Source organism: Rhea pennata, chromosome 11 (genome assembly GCF_028389875.1).
Source record: "Rhea pennata isolate bPtePen1 chromosome 11, bPtePen1.pri, whole genome shotgun sequence".
In the NCBI taxonomy this organism is placed as follows: Eukaryota; Metazoa; Chordata; class Aves; order Rheiformes; family Rheidae; genus Rhea; species Rhea pennata.
In genome coordinates, this window is record NC_084673.1 from 13,491,291 (window position 1) to 13,507,261 (window position 15,971).

Consider the following 15,971-nt stretch of genomic DNA (forward strand, 5'->3'; position numbering starts at 1 on the left):
TGCATGAAACATGTTCCAATCATCTTTATTATAGTAAATCCAGAAGTGACAGCAGCCTATTTAAAATACTTTTAGCTAAATATGTATTAATGTTTTCACAAGGAGAGCTTGAAATTTTCAGAAGTGCTTTTCCTCTCTTTTCAGTGCCAGAGGGAACGGAAGGTAAAACATAGTGCTTTATAAGTAAGTCTCTTCCATCTGGTCAGCCACCCTTAAACCTACTTGAGTCTGCCGGGAATAATCTAAAATTGTTTCTATTTTTCATCTGTAGTTAAAACACTAAAAGGCATAATGAGAACAGGAGCTTTTATAAAATTACTGACTGCCAGGATGATGAATATGCTCTCTTCTAGTAAAATGGTGCTGTATTTTGTGTTTTATGTGATTTTATATATTTGGCTATTACTCTGCTTGTAAAGTAGCTGTTTGAATTTTTTCTTAATATTATACAAGCACTGTTCCAGTTGATACACTTCAGGGTCTCACAGAATTTTCTTTATAATACTTTATTTTCAGGGGTTTGTGACTTAGCTGCAAAAATACCCTGCTAGCCTAAAAAATGAATCATAGTATCAGCTTTGGAATGAGTCAAGAATTATTTGTTTATGTTACTTAAAATATATATATATGAATTTTGATGCAGTTTATTTCAAGCTTTTTCTTAAAATATATTATTTATATACATGAAAATTGATGTCTTTCAAAATTACTGTGTCTAGATTAGCTCTAATTTTACATACTCTAGGCAAGCTTTGATACTGATCATAAGCGCTTAGCAATAAAATGCTGACCTATTAAATCAGTTTGATAGTCAAATTTGAAATTTTCTAAACTAATGGTTTGGATGCTGAGGGCTCTGTCTTATTTCAGGTATATTTGAAAGTGTACGTGTCTGTGGCACGGTTGTATACTTCGATGATGTAACTGTTTTGTTTCATCTATTTATATTGTACCAAAATGTGATTCATCAAGTCCATGATCTCACAGCCCCCAAAAGCCAGTAAGATTGGAGCCACACAGTAGATTTGCCGATGTGGCTCCCAGACCTTACAGAGTCACTGGGATTCTCTCTTCTCCCTTCCACACCAGCAGCGGATCTGGGAGGGCATTGCATGGCCTTTCCCTTACCTTGCGTTGCCATCCCTTTCCTTCCGTACCCTTCCCTTGGTTGTCTGTGTTTGCACCAGGAACTGAAACAACAGGCCTTGTTAGGCACTCTGTTAACTAGGGGAGAGAGAGACGACATTTCAGTGCAGAGAAAAAGCATGTTCAGTGGTTAGAGGTTAGTGTGGTGTCCACCAGCTGGTTGACCCAGCTTTCCTTCCTTCTTCCAGCAGGGGCTTCATTCATGCTCTCTTCCTGATAATATAATCTCTGTCTGCTTCCATTCTCTGTCTCTATATTAGTCTCGTCTCAGGGTTTCTCTATGGCTAAATGTACTAAACAGTTCCTATCATTGGAGCTCTGATAATGCAACTCTGTATACACATATAAGTACTGGTAAGAGGCCTTACAATTTTGTTGATATAGTGGATGCAGCAGTTCACTGGCAGAACACAGGATATAACTTGCTTCAGTTTCCCAGGCCTGCTACCTTAGAGGTTCAGTGAGCTTAATGAAAAGTTAAATGGAGTTGTCTTGCTAAGTCATACTTTCTTTCACTTATGAGCTAAAACTATTTCTTCCAATGAAATAAAATTGTTCTTTCCTCAGACTGTAAATACTCTTTGTGCTTACTTGTATACAGGACTTTTGGTCCTACAGAGGTCTATCCAAGCAGTATGGAATATTGCTATTTTAAATGGGTTTACACTGCTATTACATTCATGTTAGGTTGTTGAGCTTTTTTAAATGTCATGTCAGATGTCAGCTTACACATGTGTGAGTCTGTTTTAAAACCACAAGGAGGACAATCTACATACGAAGAGCATGCAGACTTCTTTCAACAGCCCGGTGAGGGTCAATCATGCATAATCTAAGGAATAACCATTAATACCACTCAATGTAATGTCTTTAAGATGAAGCCTCATCACTGTTTGTCATCCTTATGTCAAATATATTTATAGGTATGGAAGCCCAAAGTGGAGATTTTCAGGATTAACATATAATGAAGTACAGGCAAGGAAAATATGCACAGTTACATAACTGAACAGTATTCCAGCTCCAAATACTGGCAATAGATTGAGAATTGACAAAACTCTTGTTATGGTCCAGATTCTACTCTGTGTGCATTCAGGAGTAGAATTTGCCTGTGTGATTTTAACTCATAAACTTACTCAGTGACAACTGTATGCCGTTTTAAAGCATCTTACGTTGGAGGGCACCTTATTTCTCATCTAGCCTTTAATGACTCAGATCAAATACTAGAAATTTTGTAAACTCTGACATTCTATTTTATGTTAAACCCAGCAGTTTAGGAAATGGTAGTAAAATGTTAACAGTTCCCATTCCATCTTCCTCTGTATTTCTACAGTCAGTTGCTGCCATATCTTCCTCACAGAAGACTTAAAAGAACATGACCTTGCAAGTGTAAATATATCCAAATATTTTAAAATATTAATCCTTTGAGGAAAAACATTGCTGCAGAACATGGCTTCTTTTGGTGTGAAACTGTATTTGCAAGCATTTCCACTCATTGCATGTGGGATAGACATGGAGTGTTGTTTTCAAATGACCATATCCTTCGTCTCTGCTGCTCCTATATTCCCGAGGTTGAGGGTTGATGAAAGGAGAAAAGTAGGAGTGGTATTCAAAGGAAATTTAATTTACAGCCTCTGAGAAATGGCGTACTATAATCCATTTTCTTGACTGATTTACATGAACAAAATATGATTTGTGATACTCCTTCCCAGAACTTGAGCCTTGGCTGCTCTATACGTCCATTATTTAGAGTACCAGGGATTTTTTCTTGAGTGCTGGCAATTCATGAAGCTCCAGAGCTCAGACAATATATTCAAGTGTTAAGTGGGCTAGAATTTATTTAATGTCCTTTTTGGAGTTTCAGCCTAGTTGAAACTGTCCATGTAAACACAGCAGCTAAGGTCTTTGCTTGTCCTGCTGATAAATGCCAGAAAAACCTGAGGCTGTTCATTATCACTTTAGTGCCAGAGATGTTGCAGACCTTTAATCTATCACTATTCATGGGCACGTTTTTGAGAAGTCGAAATATAGAATATGTCAAAATACAAGCCACTCACTTGTTTTTCTCATAATACACCTGGTAACATTTTGCTTTAAAGCAAAATCTTTGAGATTCAAACAATTCAATAACTGTAATTCATACAATTTAATCCCACTAATACTAATAGAGTTTACACTTTACACAGAGTCCTAAATTTTTGCATAGGACATATGCTATATGGATATAGGACATATTGCATAGATGACAAAACCAACACTCTTTATTCCTTTCTTACTGTGAATATCACAACAAAGAATCCATAGCTTCTTGGTGAAAATCTGGCTCCATCATACTTCCAGGCTTTAGTGCAGTAAGACTCAACAATTCTTTTAATTGCTACATCAGTCTTATACAAAGTACTTCTACAACAAATCATACTATGGTTTTAGGCCACTGGGAAGGGCAACTGCGGGGTTACCTACAATAATGTATCAACAAAACCACATGGATGTAGCCACCCAGGACCTGTGTCCTTTTATTTTGAATTGTACATCAGCCCTACAATTATTATGCCTGAACTGGTTCATCTGAACAGGTAGAAAAAGTATTTGGATCATAAATGATCTGTGCCCAAGTGGACAAGGCAACTTCCTATAATCTCTTTTCTCTGCCCAGGTGGACAGGGCAACTTCCTGTAATCTCTTTTGCTGCCACTCAGCCATCCTGTCCCATGATAACTGCAGTTATTTTCCACTATTACATAGGTATCTGCTGAATTGACTCTGCTTCCTTGACACACTGGGTTCTCTGAAGTTCTGAGTCTTTGTATCTTAATACAGGCACCCAGGCAAACACGTAAGAACTTGAGTATGCTTTCATGGCTGCAAGGGAAATTTTAAGAATGTCTTCTTAGTCCATATGGAATAAGCATTAATTTTAACGAGGATGTTTTCACCTTTTGAAGTATGATATGCAAACTTTTCAATCTCTATTTTGCATATGTAACTAGTAAGAAAAGCTTAGCTTATTAAATATGTTTAATGACCTAAGCAGCCTGGTTGAAGATGGATAATAGTCAGGGGTAAAATGAATGGAAATGTTCCAAGATTCTGTTAAGTTCAAGAGTCCTGTTATTTTTCACTGGAGAAATTCCACTCCTGATGTAAGGAGTGTAGTCAGAGAGTTAACTGAGATCATTTTTGAATCAGTAGCCTTGCAAAATTCTTATTAGAAGAAAGTGATGAGCAAAGGGATATAATAAATAAGGATATCCTCTGCTGGCCAAGAGAAATTTTGCATAAACTGATGAAGGGAACTATAAGCATGATCAGAATAAATTCAATAAGAAAGAATGTGGATGTGTTTCATGCGGTTGTGGCAGCAAATGCAATTAAATTTTTACTTGAAAGTGGAAGTTTTAATGTTTTCAGTGCCTAGATGTAATTGAAATGCAGCCTTCCTAAATGATAGTCTTCTTTGTTGGTAAAGGGCATTGTGATAAAAGTGTATTTACTTGAAATCAATATTTCTTCCTAATTATTATTAATACAAAATTTATACTAATTATTGTAATGCCCAGAGTTATTTGTACTTCCTATGTTGATTAAAAATAGAGATACAGCATTTTTATCCATATTGACATATTGATATCTTAAGGAAATGCAACTTTAACAGTGTTGCCATTTCTAAAGACTGACAGGGGAAGATGACAGAGGACGAACAGCAGTTAAAGTGTCCTTGAGAACATAATTGCAGAGCATAGACCAATAAGTTGTTAGTCAAAAGTGTTTACTTGTGCTATATTTTTATCGTGCTTGACCGATTTATAGTTTACTGTCTAAAATATTTAGGAGTATTTTATTCCCTTCAATATTTATTCCAGCATTTAATATTTTTTATAGAGTGAGCCTATAGAAGAACGTTGATATACATTTTGTCTTGAATCAGCACAAAATTAAGATTTTTAATTTTCCATGAAATAGGAAAAAGACTGTCTGAAATAATACAAAATTTGAATATTGATTATTTCAAATCATTCCCATTTGCCAATTTTGAATAATATCATTTGAATAGTTCAAACATTGCATAATCATATGCATTATTAAATACATTATTAAATACTGCTTTACACAATTATGCTAAAATTGTAAGACCGCTATATAAAGCCTGTTGTCTCTTGATATGAGGGGAAGAACTATACTGTAAAACTATAGTTTGTGGTCTTACATCACTTCTGCTTTAATTAGTCATAGTACCTAAATTTATGTTTCATTACTATAAAAAAGCTACCTGATTTTAGATAGCTAGTAGCTAGATTTCAGAGCTCAAGTGAAGTTAAAACTCATTTTACCTTATTTTACCTAAGGTCACTTTAAAAAGAAGACTGATAAATAATTGAAAATGATCTGCTGGAAATAACGCTTTCACTGTGAACTGCATCTTGGCTAAGAAGAGTATCTCACAGGTGACTGTGTGAGGTCAGGTACTGCTGATTAACCTTCAGCTCGTTGCAGCATTGGGGGAGGAGGGGTGCTCGGCCGTTTGGGGAAGCCCGGAGGAGGAGGAGGAGGAGGAGGCTGGAGCCTGCTCCGGAGGGCAAGAGCCAGGTGCAGCGCGTTACCACCCTGCCTCTGCCAGCAGCGCACCTCGGCCGCATGCAGCACGGGGGAGGATTCTGCCCCCTTGCAGTAGTTTTGTTGCAGGAGGAGGATGGAGTAGAGAGATGTAAGTAAAACTCTCTTCTACGTTTGCTCCAAGATGTGCATTCCTGTATTCCTAATTTGTTGTGGTTAGTGAGCCTGTGTTGCATGAATGGCCTCTAGGCCTTACAGGCTTTTTCCTGGAATCCTTGAGGGAAAAAGGATACCTACTGTGTATGTAGAGAGAGTCTTGGTGTCTCTGCATGGTGCTGCTGTCTCTGAGATTGTAGCTGTAGGAGCTTCCCTAGGCTCTAAAGCCCCCTTGCAGAGTTAGGGTACATGGAAGAGAGAACCCAGCTCAAAGCTGTTTTCTTGAGTGCAGAAGAGGAGAGCAGGGTGTGCATCCTCATGGTCTTCGCTCTCCAGAATTCTTTTTTCCTGGTGAGTGAGAAATAAGGGGATTGAAGATGTTATCTGATATATTTTGACACTGCCTGCTTGAGGTATTATGCAATGGTTTGATACCTGGAGTGGTGCATGTCAAAAGTTGAAATACTCACTTGTTGGTGAAAATGTGTGTGTTAGGGTGTTCTAAAGAGCCAAATAGTTTAAAAATTGAAGAGACTTGCACATGATTTTTTTTGAAGTATTCTCTTACTTTCCACTTTAAAATTATATTAGATAACAGGTGTTTTCTAATCTTTCTTTAGTAGTCCCTTAGCACAATGCACAGGAGCTATTTCTTCAGTTAAGTTCAGTTTGTACAGAAGACAGACTATATTGAAAATAGTAACCTCTTGTGAATGGGTGGTTTGTGAAGTCTTAAATGCCTAATACAAAAAAAACCAACCAAACAAAAAAAACTCAGGTCATTTTACTTGAACTTAGGTTATATTTCTTACTTCAGAACTTCTATGCTGAAGTGAATTAGCTGATGAAGATGAACAGTGAGATGTAATCACAATCCTATGACTGTCTCATCTGCATTAAAGCTCGCCTGGCTGACATAACCTAGAGTTCTTTAAACTTAGAATTCCATCTTCGGTTCAGAAAGCAGTAATTAAAGCAGAAATCTAGGCTATCTGCTACAGTCCAGCTTGTATGGAAAGGGCCATAATCTGTAAAAATACAGCTTTTGATACAGAGCTACCCTATTATGTTTGACATAAATATACAGCATACATGTGCATTATAAACCTTGAATTTTTTTTAATCACTTAATTTGATTAAGCTTTAGCAAGTACTGTAGTGTCATTGTTGCAAATAAGTAACTAGTTAAAACTTTTATTCTTCATTTGCTGCCAACTTGTGATTGTGCCTACTTCTTCCAACTCACTGATCCAAATTTGATCTTCAGGTTCAGTGATGTAAACAGTGGAAGACAAAATAAATATTTGGGTGATACTGTGATTTCTTTTAAAATAATTATAAAAGCCTTACCTTGGAGATATCTTTTATGAGTTGCTGGGCTCCAAACTACATTCAGCTAAAATTAATTCTATTTCATTCAATTCAACAGTAGAAAAGAGAATGGAATTTATTTGTTACTGTAACTTGCATCTGAAAAAAGTGGAAATCTCTTAGGCTAATTATATCTTTTAGCCATGTAATTGATATGCATCATGGCAGGTTCTATACACTTAGTATTTTAGAAAAGTGAATGAGGATTTCTGGAAGGTAGAATTTCATAGCTAAGTACAAAGATTTGGAGTGTGCTATGAAGCAAATTGAATTACTGAAGCATATTATAGGCAAAAAAAATTCTGATAGGAGACAATTACTTAAAATCGAGGAAGCAGATAGTACCACAACAGAGTTATTTTTCCTAATATTTTTTTTTCAATCAAAGCTAATGTAACTGCTGCTCTATGAAGAATAGATCCTGTTAAATGGTATTCTTAATGCTTTTTGGAGAGGGTTATTAATCACACAGCATCACAGCTGAAGATAGTATACATTTTGAAAATAATCTTTAGGCTCTTCGAGAACCTGCTTTGGTGTTTTCAAACCATTAGTATTATTTAGCTGCTTGAGAGCTATCTGGTCTACTACTCAGAAAGCTTGTATGTGAATATGCCTAAAAATCTCTTTCTGATTACCCTTTTAATCATTTGTTCTATTACTGATGTTTGTGACCTTAAATGTGCTTGTATCTCTGAAAATGGTGCATAATCTGTTATCTTTGTGATGCATAAGAGAAGGTAATTCTTGAAGCTTAAGCTCCCGCAGCGTTTCTCTTGAAGGCCCCTTTCCCTTGATTGTAGCATGGCATGATTTTGTACGTTGGTCCTGTTTTGTGGTTGTCTCCTCTTCACTTTCAGTCCATGACTCAAAATTTTTCACCTATGTTACCGTTAAGCAGCAATACTAAGAGGGAAAAAAAAGACAGTGGGAATTGGGTTTTGTTCGTTCTGGCAAGACACTGGAACAAGGACTGAAAGAAGCATTGTTCTCTTCTCCAGATGAGTGGAAGAACAATTGATTTTTTTTTTTCTTTTTAATATTTTTTTTTATTAACTCCTCACAGAATGAAGGCTAAGGAGATCACAGTGGAACTGTTTAGGAAAAACAGTTGTAAGGTTGTAAGGAATGTATTCCATGAGCTTTGGACTGAAGGAAGAGAAGGGAAATAGCCATATCTACAGCAGCATTTTAGAGAAATATAAAGCCTTTACATTAGGAAGGGAATTAAGCATTGAGGCATGGAAATCAGTGCAAAACCTTTCATGCTCTCTAAGCCAGCACTGGTCTCTCCTTGTTTTCACTAAGTTTTTTTTTTTTTTTTTTTTGAGAGACATTTCAATATCAAAGTCAAATCTCATTTCTGTCAAAAGCAGATAATATAATGACTCAGAAAAGAACCAGAGGCAAATCTTATGTCAATGTAAAACCTTAATTGTAGGAAATTAATGACTTTGGATTGAATAAAATTTTTTCCTGTTGATCTTATTCTCCAAATGAGTGCTACAAATATTCTTGACTAAAACTATAAATGAATTCTTCCCAGGAACATTTAATGTTCTAATTTGTCTAACTTATTTTGTGAGTAAAAGTATGCTTGTGACTTGCTGGGAACCAAAAACCTCATTTCCATTATTAAATGTAATAAATCTATTAGAATAAAATATTTCATGCATTTATCTTGAAATGGTCACGTTTAATATATTAAAATATTAATGACTTGCATGAGCAACAATAATCAAATTAACCTTTGCTTTATAAATGTCAAGGAGGTTTTCCAAGAGTTCAGCTTGCAAGAATGATTCAGAGTGGATTTCAAAACACTGCTTATCCAAATAATAAGGAAGTCATTGAATAAACTTGTATTCAATTTTTGATGAGTCACATCTTGAAACCTGATATCACAATAACGCCAAATAAAAAATATTTGCTTTTAAATTTTGGGGGTGGGAGGGGAGAAACACCAGATGTTCAGGTAGTGCAATCTCTGTAGCCTGTTTGAAGTGCATGAGCAATACTGACTTATGTCAGCTCTGGATGTGACTGTATTTTATCTAAATGTCCTTTGATCAAGCCTTATGTTAAAATTACTTGACTCCCGTGTTGGCTGCACCTGGCTTATAGCCCTGCAGAAAATATAGTATTTATGGAAGTATTTTTATAGTAATGAGAATCCTACTTGGATGCTAGCATTAGCTTTTAGGCCCAGCTGAATACTTCACCCACTCTTAGAGGAAATTAGCAGTTGGAGTGGAGTTTAAACTTTTTTTTCGTTCTTATTCTCTGGCTGTATTCAGTCTTCCCAGAGTGGCTGGGAATGGCAAAAATGGACAAATTTCTAAGGGGGAGCAGGAATGTTACTTCATAGTTTTTGGCACATCTACTTTCACAGAAAGATTTACTTATAGAGCAAGCTTGAATAAAGGATACACTTCTCCCAGCAGAGTTCAGAGAGCTGTCAGTTATTGCATTTATGGTGAGTAAGCTCTTTAGGATACTACTCTATGGAGTCTAGAATTGTACTAGCATAATTCTTCTTCTTAGAAGGCATGAGTGCAGAGAATGGCTGCAGAAATTGTGGATCTTCTCCAAGTGTCACGGAAAGTTTCAGACAGGCTTGATGGCAGACAATGCTGCCTGACTGGTTGCCTTCTAGTCCGTGTTCTCCAAATCCCCAAAGTGCTTGTACAATAGCGTTTCCTGGATGGAAGTCAATAAAGTGAATGGTGCTGTTTTAATTGCTTCCTCTGCTGAGTCTTAGAGTAGTAGAAGTGAGATCTTTGTACAGCCGATACGTCATGAAAGGCATTCTGAATCTGGTCTTCTAGGGGTTATGTTAAGGAAGAAACCCTCCAATGCACGTAACTATATTGAGAATCCTCAATATAGTTTGTCTCTGCACAAAATGAAGGCAAAAAGGGTGTTTTGTGTGGTTACTGGGAACTATTCTAAGCTGAGTCCTTGAAAAACAGTAACGCTGGCCAGAAGCAGATAATTGAAAGAGGGCTAAAACAGCCTCAATATGCACTTCAGAGACTGGAGAACTCATTCTGTGGAAAAGCTGTGATAAGTTATTCTGAAGAACTGAGTAGGAGGGTCAGGGTCAATATGTATCCTGTATTGATGAAGATTATATCTTTTTCTTGAAGAGGGAGTGTGTGTGTGTGTGTGTGTGTGTTTGTGTGTGTGTAGACTAAAGTGATATACTTCTCCAAAGAAAGCTTAAGATATATGGACTTCTACTTGGAATTGTTCAAATTAATGACGTTCTGAATTTTTTTTCTGTATTGCTCTGTCACTTCTACTAGTCTACTATGTTAGTAACTTAAGCTAGAATCAGCTGTGCAGCTATCTGCATAATGGTGCAGATAGCTCAGCGCTCCTACTCTTAGTCTTCATTGTTTTGCCTTTTCCCCCTACTTCTACCTTGTCTTTTTTCTCCTATTCTTTTTTCCCCCCTCTTGCTTACATTCTATGCCCTTCACAATTTTTACTGTCAAAAGAGGAGTATGTTGTTTAACATACAATCCACGAACATGGTGTGCTCAACACATGCAATACCATACAAAATAGAGTAACATAGGAACAGCAAAAGTAGTATCAATAACAAATAAAGATATTCACCACTTGCAAGCTGTACATTATGATAAGGCACATTTGTCTAACTTACCTGCTATCTAAATGCAGCAGAACTTTCAACAGAAGAAATCCAGTTGAAAAAATAAGAAGTTCTAGGAGAAATAATTGCATGTAGTGTTATACATACAGAGTTCTACTCAGAAAACTGTATCTCAGCATTTTGGGATATTCTTAGCTTTTTGAAAAAAAAGCATATAGAAGTTAGTATGTTTTTTGCAGCTGTCTGTGGCTATTGTAAAGGCTAGCATTAAAACTTCAGGAGATATTGACATGAAATAAATTCTAGTCAAACTTATTTTTTAGACAGAAAATAATTTAGCTGATGTCGCAATAAAATGGGAAGTAGTAATAAATCGTAACTTTTATTTTACTTGAGAATGTCGTGAGTGAAAAGTAGAAGCTCATTTCTGGAAGAAATAAAGCTGTTTGACATGTTTAGCCTTCTGCAAAATCTTTAAGTTAATTTGTTCCTTTATAACAGATCCTTTCCTGTTATTGGGCAGTGTTTGCATATACTTAGGGGCTCTGCAGCTAGAGAGCATGGTTATTCTGCAATCTCTTCCTGCCAGTGGGCAGGAACAAGAAGTTAGCCAGCCCTCTAATATTAGCAGCACCACGTCTACAGGGAATTTTCATTCTCAGGAGCAGAACCAATCTCGTCCAAAAAGTTTCAGCAACAAATGATATATCTTAGAGCTTCACTGAAGGCGGAATAGGTTGTGTTCTACAACGGCAGGACTTCTGCCTTTACCAGATTCACATCCAGGAACTCTGCTCATGAAGGCTTGCTAATTTTAGATGAAGAGAATCCTCTGTATTGTCCTAATTGGCACCGAAGACTAAAGCCTCAGTAAGTCAAAGTTGTCGCAGGGTGGCAGTGTATCTAACCTTCCCTTGGACACTTCAGTAGCACTTCAGCACCCTGTGTACTTTCCTATTTATTACTGACTATCCTAAACTTTGCTTTGGGAAGTTGATGATCATACAATATTTCCTATTGCTGTTGTTTATTAACCATATTAGGAAATGGTATATTTACCAATAAATGAGTTCTGACCCTTCTATAGTTCCTGCCAGATTAGGTTACAAACCATTGGGTTTGAGGGGCCAGAATTCATACTTTTGAAGTGCAAAGAGTGGTCATTATACCAAATGCCAATGTATTCTTGATGTAGTCCTGCATTTTTGCTGCAGGGAATGCTGATAGTTATATATCTTGGCTGAGAAAGCAGATAAAATGCTAGACACGCTTTACCTTCTCAAGGTAGAAAACTTAATCTGTGGTCAGAAATGCCAGTTAAGTTCCAGTTTTTTCTTAACATAATGCTTAAGAACAAAGCCAAAATGGCCAAAACAGGAATGATTAAAAGCCTGGACTTCCATTTTATTTCACTTTTCATTTCAGATTCTTTCCACTGTGCAAAGCCTAAAAAAGACATTAAACTTAAATCACATGAATTAAATCAATGTGGTTTCAATTTTCTATCACTTTTGTACTGCTAGGTTTCGTGAATGTCATAATTTGGGGAGAAGACATTTCAGGCACAGTGAAAGAAAATGTATTCTTTCTTTTGTACTCGGACTATGAGAATTAAGTACTAGACAGAATACAGAAGTGCAGAATACCACCGATTTACTAGGAAAAGCAAAATTGTCTTTTTCTGCAAAATTAACCTCAGCTTTCCCTTCACTTTTAGGTTGCCAAATGTATAGATGAAATTAGGTCAAAATACCCTTGATTTCTTGAAAGGAGTATTGCTGTGTTACAGTAGCTGTGAGGTTTTTCTTTTCTTTTCTTTTTTAACACCGTCGTTAAGCATAGCTCTTTCCTCATACCCAGTGAGGGGTATCATTGCAACAAAGAGAAAGTTCTGTGATTATAAAGCTTTTTTTTCTGTGTCTGAATCAGTGCAAAGCTTGATTTTTTTTTCCCCCAGTCTCTCCCCTCCTCCCCCCCCCCCCAAAAATCCCTTTTCTTCATTTCCCAGTTAGAACTATGTTAGTGCAGTATACAGACTTGTAAAGATTACTATAACACTTGAGCAGATATGCCACCAAAAGCTCTAAGCATGATCTGGTCAGAACTGAAACTGAAAAAGTTTTGTATTAATATTACAGGAAGTCTTACCATTTTTCTCCAGTCTAAGTATTTAGCATGTTATTTAAATATATATGTCTTAAAAATCAACCTGGGCCTAATCAGAAGACTTCCTTGTATAAGGTCCAACAGATTTGTTGAAACAAACTTTATATAAGCTAAGACAACATACAGACACTAAAGTTATTTCAAAACATTTGTACCTTGTATTTTAGGGTTGTTCTTGATTATATTTTGGAGAAAGATCATTATGCTTAAAGTGATCAGTAAATAGCAAACTCCTTACCCAAAATGCTGAAACGGCTCACCAGTTCGGACCAACATTAGTGACTGTCACCTGCCTGCTTTAGCCCACTTTCATTGCCCTAACACTTTCTGAAAACCAGTGATGTGTTCCTGTTTTCAAAGACTTATTTTCTTGGCTACTAGAATGAAGGGCAGAAGAAAACCTGACAAAAAACTGTTGAAGCTTGTTCATAAGACACGTGAACTGTGTTCCCCAGCTTGCTTTCCCTCCCCGCTATGTTTCATAACTCAAAACTCCCTAGCTCCTTTTCCTGAGCTGAAATACAGCTGCAGCAAATATGCTCTTCCCTTCCCAGTCTTGTATGATCTTAAGAAATAACAGCTCTTCTGAATGACCTGCAGTAGGGTTCGAACCACAATCGGGCCAAGTCCAGTCAAGGCATGTGTTTAAATGCGGGTAATGGGGAATGCCTGTATAAGAAGGCAGTCTTATTAGATTTATGCTGAGGGGGGAAAAAAAGCAAAGTTTAAATAACACTTAGTTTTTGGCATGAAAATAGTAAAAAGGATTTTAGTTCACGAATTTTTTCTCTGTAATCAGTATGCAGGGAGAGTGAGAGAATATCACACCTGGAATTTAGCAATATCAATTCTAAATCCTTATCTTTTTGCAAAGTTTTAGCACAGTACTGTTTGTTCCTACATCTATCAATTTAATTTCCTTTTCAAATACAAATATGGAAAAGGAACCTTTCTGGCTTTGTTAGGACTCTTATTTAATCAAGGATATCATCTGTTTGAATGTTTTAGTTATCAGAAATGAATGGAGATTAAAATATCTGACCCACCTGGGTGCTAGTGTGCATTATGTAAAAACAAAAACAACAAAAAATTTTGATAACTGGAGAAACTTGGTATCTTAAATTCAGGTTGAGTGTTTGGTACCAAAATATATTGCCTTAAAAAAGTCACTGCCTGAGGATGAGCTAGAGTATTTTTCTCATTAATATTCAGCACAGTGGCATGCAGGAACTATCTTCAGCCACTGACACAGATTTGTCCGCCATCAACTACAGTAAACTCAATTAAAGCTGGGAGAATACAAAAGAAGCAATGAGATGTAACAAAACACTGCTTGGCTGTGCTGGGGATTATCGTTCTTGGATCCCTTCCCAACTATTTTCCAATATACAAGTAACTTCAGCAGACAGTTTGCATTTACATAGGTTATAAATCTAGGGACGCTGGAACGTACCACAGGCAGTCTGACTTTAAATCATCTAGTCTCTGGCCGCTCGGGCTTATGCTAAATTGCTGCTTTCTGCAGCATATGGCTGATACAAAGGGTGATTATGGGTCAAAAAATAGGGCAGGCAAGTTGAAGACAGCACTGACTACTTCGACTTACGAGTGCCTAACTTTAGTTTAAAATACTTTAATTGGTACCAGTAATGAAAAGTAAGTAAGAAAAATATCCTAGGGTGAAACAAGAAATCTCTTCCTGTAGATTTGCTGGTAGATTGACTGGTATTATGTAGTAAGGCATGTAGTTTCTAAACATAATTAATGGGAAGTGATTCATTTTCCTTTTTAGAATGAGATTAGTTTTAATTAAGTTTAACTTGAAACTAAAGTGAAAGAGCCTTATGGCTATTTAAATCTTAAAAGTATTTTCTCTATGTGCATGTGTGTGGTTTCCTCCCCCTGCCCCCCACCTGAGCATTTGCAGCTACGTTAGTGCATTTGCAGTGTGGTTGGATCACAAATAAGGCACAATGTGGTTGCCAATATTCTACAATAAATACTGTGAAACACATACTTAACTGTATAGACTTTTAAAGAATGGAAGCTTGGAAAAGATGAGGCTGTATATAGAGAAAAATCCATGGCAAGAAGCCCTGAAAAGTAATATTTTTTTTTCTTATTTACGTCTAGTATGATTCACTGTGCACTGAAATACTATCCTTATTTGTTACTGGGTTTAGCTGTAACTGCGAGCAATTAAAAAAGGATGTTTGAGGTTTTACTTGAGCAGGCGAAACACATTATTCTCTCTGTAAAATGAGTGTTCTTTTTCTTTTGTGGGAGCTAAAGTGGTGACAGATGTACAAATCTTATTTTTTCCATGCAGAATGTTATAAAAGAACCATTCCAAATCAGCTATTGCAGTTTATAGAAGTAACACATTTGACCCCTCACATATGGCCCTGACTATTCAACTGGTCAACAGAAGCTAGTGAGTACCACAGAGGAGATGCTTAGTTCTTAGCAGGATTGTGCCCTTTTACAGGCTTTTTATCTTAATGTAGGCAAAATTGCTGCTGAAATACTTTCTTTAAGCTCACTGAATTCTATTAGAAGTTATTTCCACTAACTTCAGGAAGACTTTTGGCATTAATAGCATTAACAGGATTGGGTCTTGTAGGAATTTTAAGTAGGCAGGGCATTAGTGTTGTCACATTGTTAGGAATGTTGCTTCCACGTTTTTCCTTTTATTTAAAATAACTATATATTCTTTATAATGCTTACATGAACTTTTCACTGCCCAGTTCTGAGGGATGCTGGAATATATTCAGTGGTTCCTGAAGGGGATACAGAGCTTAACAACCTGTGAAAAGTAGAGATGTGTATGCAATAGTCAGGAATAAAAGCACTTCTGATCTTTGCAGCATGCTCTTAATAGAGGAAGTAACACCTGAAGCATCCTCAGCTACAGAAAGCTGGCTTACGAATGCTGATCTAAATATGGCTGTTAATGATTCCCCCC